At 40.4% G+C, this 13,825-nt stretch overlaps 1 long non-coding RNA gene across 1 annotated transcript in view; it reads right to left on the minus strand.

The window, feature by feature from the left end:
• The window catches only part of LOC132624877 (uncharacterized), a 28,007-nt gene extending 14,517 nt beyond the window's left edge, over window positions 1-13,490 (minus strand). Inside the window, exons 1-2 of the long non-coding RNA XR_009576553.1 lie at window positions 13,291-13,490; window positions 10,920-10,977 (exon numbers count right to left, since the gene is read on the minus strand). This is a non-coding gene — a long non-coding RNA (uncharacterized LOC132624877). The remainder of the gene's footprint in view (window positions 1-10,919; window positions 10,978-13,290) is intronic.
• Between the last annotated feature and the right edge of the window lie 335 nt (window positions 13,491-13,825).

A 13,825-nucleotide genomic window follows, 5' to 3' on the forward strand; every position in this document is an offset into this window, starting at 1 on the left:
CTATAAGCCACCAACAACATAAACAAGTGAATCAAGTGTAAGCAAGCCATTAAATACCATTCAAGTCAAGAAATGCAAATGGAGAAAAACTAGGGTTTTGCTCAAAGTGGAATATTATTAACCAAAGCTTATTCCTACAACTTCTAAGGTAAGATTCATAATTTTTACATGATGTTTAAGTTATTGAAGAGTTGAAATACATGGATTGTAGAAAATATGGTCAAGTAAGTCATGAATGATGAATAGTGGCATTTTGAGGAATAGCTTGAATTGAATCATGAATGTTGTTGTGTTGTGATATGAATGCATTATAAATGTTACTAAGATCATGAACTAGACACTTTAGACGAATGGACGAAGTTGGATGTTATGACCATGAATATGGGTGAATTAGAGGCAAATTAAGGAGTCTAAATAATGTGGATAACGTGAATGACTAATGACCATTGTTATGATACTAATGAAGGTATAGACGCTAGCATTGGAAGGAAGCGTGCAAGTGTAGAATAGTCCGACGAAAAGGTATGTAAGGCTAACCCTTCTTTCATGAGGCATGGTTCCTTGGCCAAACTCTTAAATCCTCTATATGAGTATGTTGTATTCAAGTGACTGACACTCCGAGCTCATAAGCTCACGACCCTCGATACGTGCTACGAATGTACTACGCACCCCATTGACGAGTAAGCATAAGATAGAGATGTAGCGAAAACGATGATGATAGTGATGACGATGATGATAATAATGATGCTAAAGGTGTCTACGGGCTATTATATTCACATGTGCCTATGAAGGGCTATAATGACACCCCGAGCTTATAATGCCGGGTAGAATATATGTATATGGATGTATATATATATATATATATATATGTATGTATATGATTACGTAACGCGCACACACATCTGCAGATGGTACGGATAACCCTGAAGCCTTGGTAAGGCCAGGTAGAAATAACATTGAGCCTTGGTTGGCCAAGTACGTATGAAACACCGAACCTTATGGTCGGGTACGCTATGTATGTATATAAGTGTATGGCTATGTATATAATATGAATATGAATGTGAAAAGACTATGTATACGAATACGGGCCCTATTATGAAATACGCATGAGAAATGGAAAGTTCCTATGAAAGGCAGGTAAGTGACATGATGATAATATTATTGTCTTCCCTCCTATGCCACTTCATATATTGTCTATGATGCTTCTACATTGATGTTGATCATGTTTTACATACTCAGTACATTCTTCGTACTGACGTCCTTTTGTTTGTGGACGCTGCGTCATGCCCGCAGGTGCACAGGGAGACAGACTTGATCCATAGCTGCTTATTCAGAGATTACATAGCGGAGCTCCATTTCCTTCGGAGCCATAGCTTTTGGGTACTTATTCTTTTGTGTATAGAATTATGGGCATAGCGGGGTCCTGTCCCGCTCATGTGATGTGTTATACTCTTCCTAGAGGCTCGTAGTCATGTGTATATGGTTAGACATGTCCGGCCTTATCAGCCTATGTTTTGTATATCATTTTGTCGGCCACGTTGGCCCACTTACATTGATGTGGCATAGATGTCTATGGTGATATAAATGTACCGTTGTCCAATTGGGACTAGTTGACGAATGAATGGAAATGTATGTATAATTATGTGGCTCACCTAGATGTAAGTATAAGAGTAAGCTAAGAGGGTGGTCGGGTGGGTTAGCACCGGGTGCTCGTCGCGGCCCCGAGTCGGGTCGTGACAAAAGTGGTATCAAAGCAGTTCAATCCTAAGGTGTGTCTACGAGCCGTGTCTAGTAGAGTCTTGGTTATGGGTGTGTTGCGCGCCACACTTATAAACAAGGAGCTGCGGACATTTTAGGAATATATGACTTTCTTTCTTCATAAGAATCGTGCGATAGAGCTATGATGTAGGAAATTCTTGCTCCTAAATCGTGTGTTGTGTATTTCAGAGATGCCTAAAAAGAAAAAGGCTACAGCAGCCCAAAAGGGCAAGACGGTGGCAGAAAAGCGGGCTAAAAGAGCACCGCCACCGGTAGCAGAGGAAAGTGAGTCCTAGAGTGCGACTCAATCTCAGTCCTCCCAGACAGTGCCTATTACTGAGGAGCATGAGGGATCCTCAGCCCCAGCTCCAGCACCTCCAGCTCCTCCACCAGATGCTTCGGGCCAAGATGTGAGAGAGGCCATTAATTTGTTGATTCAGTTGGTGGCGGCCCAGACTCAGAGGCAAAGCTCGGGGCAAGGCGACAGGGCTGTTAGTGCAAAGGCCCGTGACTTCATTACTTTGAAACCCCCGGAATTCTTTGGGTCGAGACCGGAGGAGGATCCTCAGGACTTCATAGACGGTATGTTGAGGACGCTCCGATTGATACATGCTTCAGACACTGAGTCGGTAGAGCTAGCGTCGTATAGGTTGAGGGATGTCTCAATCCAGTGGTATACGGTTTGGATGGCTTCACGGGGAGCCAATGCACCTCCCCCGGTATGGCAAGAGTTTGTTGATGCTTTTCTCCGTCACTATATGCCTCCAGAAGTTCAGCGAGCAAGGACCGATAAATTCTTGAATTTGAGGCAAGGTAGTATGAGTGCTACAGAGTATAGTCTCCGCTTCAACTCCTTGGCCAGGTATGTTTCGGCCATGGTAGCGGATATGGGCGATCGGGTTCACCGGTTCGTGAAAGGCCTAGGGCCACACTTAATGGATAAATGCTTGACTGCGTCCCTTCAGGATGGCATGGATATTGCATGCATTCAGGCACATGCTCAGGAATTAGAGGAACACCTACAGCAGCGGAGAAATGAACGTGAGCAAGACAAGGGACATAGCAAGAGGGCTAGACCTTCGGGTTCGATAAGTGAGTCCAGGGGCGGGCACAGACAACAGTTCCCCAAGCATTCAGGCTATCCTACTACCAGTACACCTCCACAGTTTACGGGGCAGAGAATTGACAGATCTACTCATTCCGAGCCGAGTCAGGGTTACTGGGGGTCTCAGTTTAGAGATGATTCAGGCCAGTCAAGGCCACCTGTACCATGATGTTCCCAGTGTGGGAAGTTGCATTGGGGTCGATGCCGATTGGGCTCGAATGGTTGCTTTTCATGTGGTCAACCAGGCCATATCATGCGTGATTGCCCCTCAGTACAGGGTAGAGGTAGGACCCAGCCAGCAGGGTCGACAGCCGGATCATCAGCATCTGTACGCCATACGGGGCCAGGTTCACATGCACCAGTCGGCCATGGTAGAGGTAGAGGCAGAGCTCCCAATACTAGCGGTCCTCAGCACCGTATTTATGTTTTGGCTGGACGCCAAGATCTTGAGTCTTCTCCTGATGTGGTCACAGGTATATTATCGGTCCTCTCTCATGATGTATATGCTTTGATTGATCCGAGCTCTACATTATCATATGTTACTCCATATATTGCGGGTCGATTTATAGTCGAGCCGGAGTTGATCAAACCTTTTGAGGTGTCTACGCCCGTTGGCGAATCGATGATAGCTAGCCGAGTGTATAGAGATTGTGTAGTCGTGATATGTGACCGTCGTACTATAGCTGACTTGCATGAACTAAAGATGGTAGATTTTGATGTCATTATGGGCATGGATTGGTTGGCTTCTTGCTACGCCAATGTCGATTGTAGAATGAAAATGGTTCGCTTCCAGTTTCCGGGAGAACCAATTTTAGAATGGAAAGGAAATACGGTGTCACCAAAAGGTAGGTTTATTTCCTATCTGAAGGCAAGGAAGATGATCACGAAAGGGTGTATCTATCACTTAGTGCGAGTTCAAGATGTTGAAGCTGAGTCTCCGACTCTTCAGTCAGTTCCAGTAGTGAATGAATTTCCGGATGTGTTCCCGGAAGAGCTTCCAGGCCTTCCTCCCGAGCGGGAGATTGATTTTGCGATTGATGTGTTGCCAGACACTAAACCCATATCTATTCCTCCTTATAGAATGGCGCCCGCAGAACTGAAAGAGTTGAAGGAGCAATTGAAAGACTTGCTTGATAAAGGCTTCATTAGGCCCAGCCCCGTGGGGAGCCCCTGTATTGTTTGTCCGAAAGAAGGATGGCTCCTTGAGAACGTGCATTGATTATCGACAATTAAATAAGGTGACGATTAAGAACAAATATCCTCTTCCGAGGATTGATGATCTATTTGATCAATTGCAAGGTGCCAAGTGGTTTTCAAAGATCGATTTGAGGTCCGGGTATCACCAAGTAAGAGTTAGGGAGAAAGATATCCCTAAGACAGCTTTCAGAACAAGATACAGTCATTTTGAGTTCCGAGTGATGTCGTTTGGGTTAACTAATGCACCGACAGTGTTTATGGACTTAATGAACAATGTATTCAGGCCTTTTCTGGATCTATTCGTGATTGTATTCATCGATGATATCCTAGTGTATTCTAGATCCGAGGCAGAACATGCGGATCACTTGCGTATTGTCCTTGGAGTTCTTCGAACTCGAGAGTTATTCGCGAAGTTTTCCAAATGCGAGTTTTGGTTGAACTCAGTGGCATTTCTGGGCCACATTGTTGCAGTTGACGGTATTCGAGTGGATAGCCAAAAGATTGAGGCAGTGAAGACTTGGCCAAGGCCCACGACCCCTACGGAGGTTCGTAGCTTTTTGGGCTTAGCAGGTTATTACAGAAGATTTGTTGAGGGTTTCTCTTCTATTTCTGCACCGCTTACAAAGTTGACTCAGAAGTCAGCCAAGTTTCAATGGACAGACGCTTGCGAACGTAGTTTCCAAGAGTTAAAGGGTCGATTGACTTCTGCCCCAGTTCTGACACTCCAGAGGGATTGGAAGGATACGTTGTTTATTGCGATGCTTCAGGTGTTGGGCTAGGCTGTGTATTGATGCAACATGGCAAGGTGGTTGCATATGCTTCCAGGCAGTTACCGAAACATGAGCAGAATTATCCTACCCATGACTTAGAATTGGCCGCGGTGGTCCATGCATTAAAGATATGGAGACATTACTTATATGGTGTCCACGTGGATATTTATACAGATCATAAGAGTCTCCAGTACATCTTCAAGCAGAAAGAGTTGAATTTGCGGCAACGGCGATGGCTAGAGTTGCTAAAAGACTATGATGTTGAAATCCTGTACCACCCCGGAAAGGCAAATATTGTGGCTGATGCTCTTAGCCGTAGGTCGATGGGAAGTCTAAGTGATGAACGACCAGAAAAGAAAGAGATGGCCCGTGATCTTCAGCAGTTAGCTAGCCTAGGAGTCCGAGTGGTGGACTCAGGTAGCAGCGGAGCTGCTATTCATAATTCAGCAGTTTCATCGCTAGTAGCGGAAGTAAAAGAGCGACAGTATGAGGATCCCACGCTAATGCAGTACAGAGATGCACTCCCTCAGAAAGAAGAGTCATCGTTTGATATTTCAGTAGACGGAGTTCTCTGATGCCGGGGCAAATTATGTGTTCCCGATGTGGCAGGTCTACGCCACCAGATTTTGAGAGAAGCTCATTGTTCCCGTTACTCCATTCACCCTGGAGCGACGAAAATGTATCATGATCTTAAGTCCGTATATTGGTGGAATGGTATGAAGAAAGATATAGCGGAATTCGTGGCTCAATGTCCTAATTGTCAACAGGTGAAAATCGAGCACCAAAAGCCGGGTGGATTATTGCAAGCTATAGAAATCCCGACGTGGAAGTGGGAAGTGATTAATATGGATTTCATTTCAGGCTTACCCCGTTCTCGACGTAAATATGATTCCATATGGGTGATCGTGGATAGACTCACTAAATCAGCTCATTTCTTACCGGTCAGGACGACCTATGTGGCTGAAGATTACGCAAAGCTTTATCTTAAAGAGATAGTGAGACTCCACGGTGTTCCAGTATCTATTATCTCCGATAGGGGAACTCAGTTTACAGCCAAGTTTTGGAGGTCTTTCCAAGAGGGTTTAGGGACCCAAGTGCGCCTTAGCACGACATTTCACCCCCAGACCGATGGGCAAGCTGAACGTACTATTCAGACTCTTGAAGATATGTTACGGGCATGTATGATAGATTTTGGAGGAAATTGGGATGACCATTTGCCACTCATTGAGTTTGCTTACAATAACAGTTATCATTCTAGCATTCAAATGGCACCGTATGAGGCTTTATATGGGCGAAAGTGTAGATCCCCGATTGGGTGGTTTGAAACTGGAGAGGACAAGTTGATAGGGCCAAATTTGGTCCAGCAAGCTATAGAGAAAGTCAAGCTCATACAAGATCGGTTGTTAGCGGCTCAAAGTCGCCAGAAGTCCTATGCGGATAATCGTCGAAGGGACTTAGAGTTCCAAGTTAAGGATTGGGTATTCTTGAAAGTGTCGCCAATGAAAGGCGTTATGAGATTTGGCAAAAAGGGGAAGCTCAGTCCCCGATATATCGGACCCTATGAGATTGTGCGCAAAATAGGCAAAGTGGCCTATGAGCTAGATCTACCTCCAGATTTGGAGTCAGTCCATCCAGTATTTCATGTCTCGATGCTTCGGAAGTGTGTTGGAGATCCTACGAGGATCGTCCCAGTGAATGATATTCAAGTGACAGAAAAGTTAACTTATGATGAAATACCCATTGCCATATTAGATAGGCAAGTACGAAGGCTTAGAAACAAAGAAGTGGCCTCAATTAAAGTTCTGTGGAGAAATAACAATCGAAAGGAAATGACATGGGAAGCGGAAGAGAATATGCGATCCAAATACCCACATTTATTTCAGCCATTGAGAGAAGTCCAAGATGAGACGTCGAGATCATGAGGTATGTATGATTCCCTTTTATACATTCAGGTCGTGTGTGGCCAAATTTCTAGTGTTGTTGTATTATTGCCCTGTGAGGCATTGTTATTGTGGGTTGCTGTGACAAGGTGGTAGTGCCACATTACAGAGAAAACTCTGGCGAAATTTTTATGGAATTCCCCAAGCCTTTAACATTCGAGGACGAATGTTCCTAAGGGGAGTAGAATGTTACACCTCGGAAAATTTCCCCTTGATACGCAAGTGAACGAACTAGTGATGTGTGCGAGGAGTGCGAGAGTATAATGTTTCATGAGCAATGTGCGTAAATGGACGAGAATGATTAGAATGAAAAGTCGAGAAATTTGAAAAGTTGAAAGTTGGCAAAACTGCCCAGTGGTCGTAAAGTGCAAAATACGCCGTAAACTGGTATACGGTCCGTAAACTGGAAGGTCGTAAACTGCCATGCAAGGCTTCGACTTTCTGCCCAATGAAGAAATGGTAAAATACGACCAGGAGGACGGACCGTAAAGTGATTTACGGCCCGTAAACCATGGTCGTAAATCACCATGCATGCAGCCTAAAGTTTCTGGCGCTGCTTAAGGTTAAAGACGACCACGAGGGACGGTCCGTAAACTGAAATACGGACCGTAAACCTCCATGGACGACCACTGTTCACCCCAGCACAGATTTTCAGTTCATTAAATATAAGGACCAAGACTTGTTTTATTTCATTTCTACACTACACTTCTCTCTAGAATCATCTCTCTACATTTATTTCATAAGTTTTCAAGGACTATAAGCCACCAACAACATAAACAAGTGAATCAAGTGTAAGCAAGCCATTAAATACCATTCAAGTCAAGAAATGCAAATGGAGAAAAACTAGGGTTTTGCTCAAAGTGGAATATTATTAACCAAAGCTTGTTCCTACAACTTCTAAGGTAAGATTCATAATTTTTACATGATGTTTAAGTTATTGAAGAGTTGAAATACATGGATTGTAGAAAATATGGTCAAGTAAGTCATGAATGATGAATAGTGGCATTTTGAGGAATAGCTTGAATTGAATCATGAATGTTGTTGTGTTGTGATATGAATGCATTATAAATGTTACTAAGATCATGAACTAGACACTTTAGACGAATGGACGAAGTTGGATGTTATGACCATGAATATGGGTGAATTAGAGGCAAATTAAGGAGTCTAAATAATGTGGATAACGTGAATGACTAATGACCATTGTTATGATACTAATGAAGGTATAGACGCTAGCATTGGAAGGAAGCGTGCAAGTGTAGAATAGTCCGACGAAAAGGTATGTAAGGCTAACCCTTCTTTCATGAGGCATGGTTCCTTGGCCAAACTCTTAAATCCTCTATATGAGTATGTTGTATTCAAGTGACTGACACTCCGAGCTCATAAGCTCACGACCCTCGATACGTGCTACGAATGTACTACGCACCCCATTGACGAGTAAGCATAAGATAGAGATGTAGCGAAAACGATGATGATAGTGATGACGATGATGATAATAATGATGCTAAAGGTGTCTACGGGCTATTATATTCACATGTGCCTATGAAGGGCTATAATGACACCCCGAGCTTATAATGCCGGGTAGAATATATGTATATGGATGTATATATATATATATATATATGTATGTATATGATTACGTAACGCGCACACACATCTGCAGATGGTACGGATAACCCTGAAGCCTTGGTAAGGCCAGGTAGAAATAACATTGAGCCTTGGTTGGCCAAGTACGTATGAAACACCGAACCTTATGGTCGGGTACGCTATGTATGTATATAAGTGTATGGCTATGTATATAATATGAATATGAATGTGAAAAGACTATGTATACGAATACGGGCCCTATTATGAAATACGCATGAGAAATGGAAAGTTCCTATGAAAGGCAGGTAAGTGACATGATGATAATATTATTGTCTTCCCTCCTATGCCACTTCATATATTGTCTATGATGCTTCTACATTGATGTTGATCATGTTTTACATACTCAGTACATTCTTCGTACTGACGTCCTTTTGTTTGTGGACGCTGCGTCATGCCCGCAGGTGCACAGGGAGACAGACTTGATCCATAGCTGCTTATTCAGAGATTACATAGCGGAGCTCCATTTCCTTCGGAGCCATAGCTTTTGGGTACTTATTCTTTTGTGTATAGAATTATGGGCATAGCGGGGTCCTGTCCCGCTCATGTGATGTGTTATACTCTTCCTAGAGGCTCGTAGTCATGTGTATATGGGTTAGACATGTCCGGCCTTATCAGCCTATGTTTTGTATATCATTTTGTCGGCCACGTTGGCCCACTTACATTGATGTGGCATAGATGTCTATGGTGATATAAATGTACCGTTGTCCAATTGGGACTAGTTGACGAATGAATGGAAATGTATGTATAATTATGTGGCTCACCTAGATGTAAGTATAAGAGTAAGCTAAGAAGGTGTTCGGGTGGGTTAGCACCGGGTGCTCGTCGCGGCCTCGAGTCGGGTCGTGACACACGCTGGGTTGTGTTACCGAGACGTCGATATTTCCGTCCGGAGTGCATGTGTACACCGCATTTGCATAGCATGGCATGGCATCACATTCATACCATTATTGCACTCCATTGCATTATGACTTGAGTGAGAAGTCGTGATGACTGTATTGTGAAGATTGTGTTGTTGATGATTGGGTTGTGATGTTTCTATTGTGGTGATTGTTTCAGGATCGAATATACTCAAACTTATTATATTGGGGTTAGATACTTACATAGGTGTTGACAGATACTCGATTACGATTATATTGTGTCGTGATTGGTTTACTTGTTTATCTGCGTTATTTTCTGAATTGTGTTAACTATGCTTAATCAGCCTATGATGACTACCAGTACGGTTGTTTGTACCGACCTGCACTTGCTACATTCTTTTATGAATGCGGAGTATCATGCTGAATCTACTTCTCTGACTCATGGTTGATCGACTTTTTAGCTTACACTTGAGTTTTCCAGGGTGAGCATGGCGTCCGCTGACCTCGAAGACTCTTCTGTTACTTATGTCTTGCTTTTCATTCAGAGACATGATTTGAGACAACTTATGTATTATTATTCAGACCTTTAGTATTCGGATTTAGATGCTCTTGTATGACCAGACCAGATACTGGGGTGGATTTCATTTACTTCCGCACTTGTTAACATTATATTATGTGTCAGATTTACGTTATTTTACTTTCTTCCGCTATTTTCGTTTATTGTGAATGTTGAGTTGAGAGTTCGCCAACCGAGGTGGGAAAGGTAGGTGCCCACATGACCTAGGCTAAAATGGGTCGTGACACTATCCCTCCAATATACCTTCTGTCACATCTATTCTTAATATTAAACCAACTTTTATCCATCTTTATTTTCTGCAAAAAAAAAAAAAAAAAAGGGAACACAATCAATTAATAAACAAAAAGTGTGAAGTGATAAATAATCAAAACAAACAATTATATAGGCATGTGTTGAACAAGACGATTCTGGGCGAGAAAGAAAGATAAACATCTGCTGATGATTCTGAACGAGACTATTCTAGATGAGAAAGAATGATCAACATTTGCTACCTAAGATAAACTCTAGCAAAATACTTCTGGTGAAAAACCCATTTAAGTTCACATATACAATTGTGCAAAGTGACTCTCAACTACATCGTGTACAAGGAAACCATAGATACTGCCTAAGTCTGTAACTGATTCCTATTAATTACATAGTTGTTGTAGAAAAGGAAACAATTTCAGCTATTGCATACAAGAAAACAATAGATACTACCTATTAAAAGGTTCAGACGGGAATTTTTCAGTTATGCAAGACTACTTTATTAGCTTAAGTTGAACCTATTAATAATATTATAAATGATCGAAAACAAACAAATCTACACACCACAGCAGTAGCAAAAGCAGAGAAATGAAAAAAGAAGGAAAAGGAAAACAAGACAGACAGTCCCCTCCCTGTTTCACCTAGATTGGAAAATGAAGTCGAACATTTACTACAATTCTAAAGTGGTAACTGATTGGCATCAATTTTTAAATTTAGAGTAATAAAGCCACCAGTTGAAGATTAAACATCGTAAGAGGAAAAAATATCAATCCTTAAGAACAAACAACTTGTATCCAACTTTAAAATATGAACTAAATTTGTATTTACCTTTCACTAGAGTGGTGTGCTAAACTTGATTGGTCTTCAACATTACTTTGCTCATTTTCTACGATAAGTAAAGAATTCAAGGTCATAAGAATATTCACATGACTATCCGATCCCAATAGAAGTATTTAACACAATAAAATAGTGGCAAGAGTTCCAGAGAAATCAAAATAGATAAACAAACTTGAGACATTTGCCAAGATTTTGACATAAGTACCTAAAAAACAAATAAGTTACATCCAATGATAAAAGAGAATTTGACTCTCGCTATTTGTCTACTCTTTCCTATTACTTCTCACACACCATGACTGTACTAAAAGAACTAGAGCTTCCAAGTTGGGATGCATATCTACACTGACTGCTCAGTTTAAGGGAATATAACTTTCAGTTTCAGGAGTACTTGTGTGAACTTATAAAAATCCTCTCCTTGGAATATCATAGTTTTATTCTTTAAGAATTCTTTCAATTAAACAAGAGCAATCCAGGAAAATTAGTTGTGTTGCAGCAGACTGTGAAAGTAAACATTGATACAGGGGTAGTGATAAGTTTAACACTACAAATTACAAAGAAACATAAATCTAAGAAATTGTTAACTATGAAAACCAATCCAAAGATAAAAACAATAGAAGTTAATTATTAAGGAACAACAGAAGTTAAGTACTAAGGGATTTACTCCATCATTGTACTAATATTTTATGCTATCATATTATTTTAAAGAAAATCTACAAGTAACTTGTTTTTTAAATATAAGATTTGTAATATTTAAAATAAAAAAGGTTACCTAAAGTCACAAATAAGATAACCTGATAGTGTATAATTTTCTTTATGCCTCTTAATGGTTGCTGAAGTTTTAAGTGAAGCAGCAAACAAGAAATCCAAATATCTACCACTGGGGCTGGGCATAAAACACCGAATTATCGAATCGAATCGGGGATTTCGGTATTTCAATTTTCCGTTCGGTTTTTGGGGATAAAATTAAAAATTATGGTATTCGGTTTGAGATAATTATACCATTCGATAATTCCATAATACCGAATACCGAACTGTGTAGCACACTCGTTCAGCAACACCATAATATTACTGGCTAAGTCCTAACAAGTGGTCCTTGAGAAGTGAACAAGTAAAATGCAGCTACTATGTACTTAACTATTGCAGATATTATTTAGCATATCCCAACATTCCCTTTTGTGTATGTTAAATAATGTCACTGATAACAAGACTAAACATAGTAACTCGCAGTAAAATTGTTGAAAGAAATCTCTGTAGACAGTCCTTAAATAAAGATGGAAGCTTCGCTGTTCCACTCCAAGAATAACCATGCACCTTATGGTCTCTGAATGAAGAGGTGAATTTGCTTTATTTGTGCTCTCTGAATGTTGCGTCTTACGTAGTATATATTCTTCATTGTTTGTTACATTTCAGTTGTTTCAACATGGTCATCTGTATTTCCTTGTCAACGTTGGATTTATCAAATTTCTTGTTTGATACTTTAAATAGTGAGGTTCTTATGATGTAATACAATGGACTTCAATTTTAATATGATATTACCTAATACTGAATCGAAGTTAGATTTACCGATTACCGAATTATCGAATCGAAGTTTAAAAGTTCGATATTTGGTATCTACTTTCAATCATTGATTACCAAACCGAACCCGAACTTTGAAAATACCAAACCGAATACTGAACGCCCACCCCTATCTACCACTAAAGGTGTAAAAGTGTAAATGGGTAACAAACCTCTTATAAAAAGGGTCTTAACAGCACAATCCAGAATAATCTTGCTACTAAACTCTTGTATCAGCTGATTAAACAAGACAATACCCACCCTACTCCGTCCAAATAAGAAAATAATTAAATGGAGTTTCAACAGCACACAACTAATAATTTGCCTAAATATTCTTGAACATAAATCAATATGATTATTCATACATCTATACAATCTAACAATTAGATCTGTGATAACTCTATATCATCCAAAGATTTACTCTTGATATGGAAAAAGCTCAATTCTAAGAGTCGTACAAACAGAACTAGCTTTCATTAATCAATGTTCATCAAAGTTCACTAAATCTTAGTATCCTTATTCTTAATTATATATAATCTCAGTATAACCTTTCAAACCAGTAATTCCTAAAACCCAACACCCACAAATGGCAGCCCAAAAATACTAGGTTCACCCTCTTCCATGTCTCCTACTTCCACTCAAATCCAAAACACACAAAATCAATGCAGCTATTTCAAACAAAAAACCTTATATCTAGTTGTCTTCGAGTTTCTGACCTAGCAGATTTTGCCGCTATAGAGTCGAGAAAGAATTATCAATAAACCCACAAAATAAAACAATGATTTAAGAAATTAAGAGAGAAACTAACCCAAAGTAGTGCACTGTGCACAGAGAGGAGGAAAGTCAGGTTTGGGACATGATTTTTTCGATTGAAATGGCAATTTGGGATGAAATCTTGTCGGCTTCTTGAGTTTTAGGTATGACTTAGGGTTATAGAGGGAGAATCGGTGGAAGTTGTCTTTAAGCTATAATCTGATCCAAAAGAAAAATTACTCTGCGTTTTTTCATTTGTTGTCTCTTTGACCTCCTTTTTGGAAGTATTTTTCTTTTTAATTTCTTTTATTCCAACATAAACTTATTAGTGGCGACTAAGTCACGACAAAACTCTTTTTATGGCATTAAAATGTAAATCGCCACAAAAACATTTGGAGCCAAACTTTCCCATAGCGCGAAACAAAAATTTAGACTTTTAGCAGTACATATTTGTTCCGACATATAAGGAGTCGCTACTAAAAGTGTATATTGTGTGGCGACTTTAAAGGTTGCTGATAAAAATATAATTTTCTGTGGCTACTATGTAGAGTCGCCACCAAATCCCTATTATTTGTTGCGAGAAATAAAGT

Source organism: Lycium barbarum, chromosome 12 (genome assembly GCF_019175385.1).
Source record: "Lycium barbarum isolate Lr01 chromosome 12, ASM1917538v2, whole genome shotgun sequence".
In the NCBI taxonomy this organism is placed as follows: Eukaryota; Viridiplantae; Streptophyta; class Magnoliopsida; order Solanales; family Solanaceae; genus Lycium; species Lycium barbarum.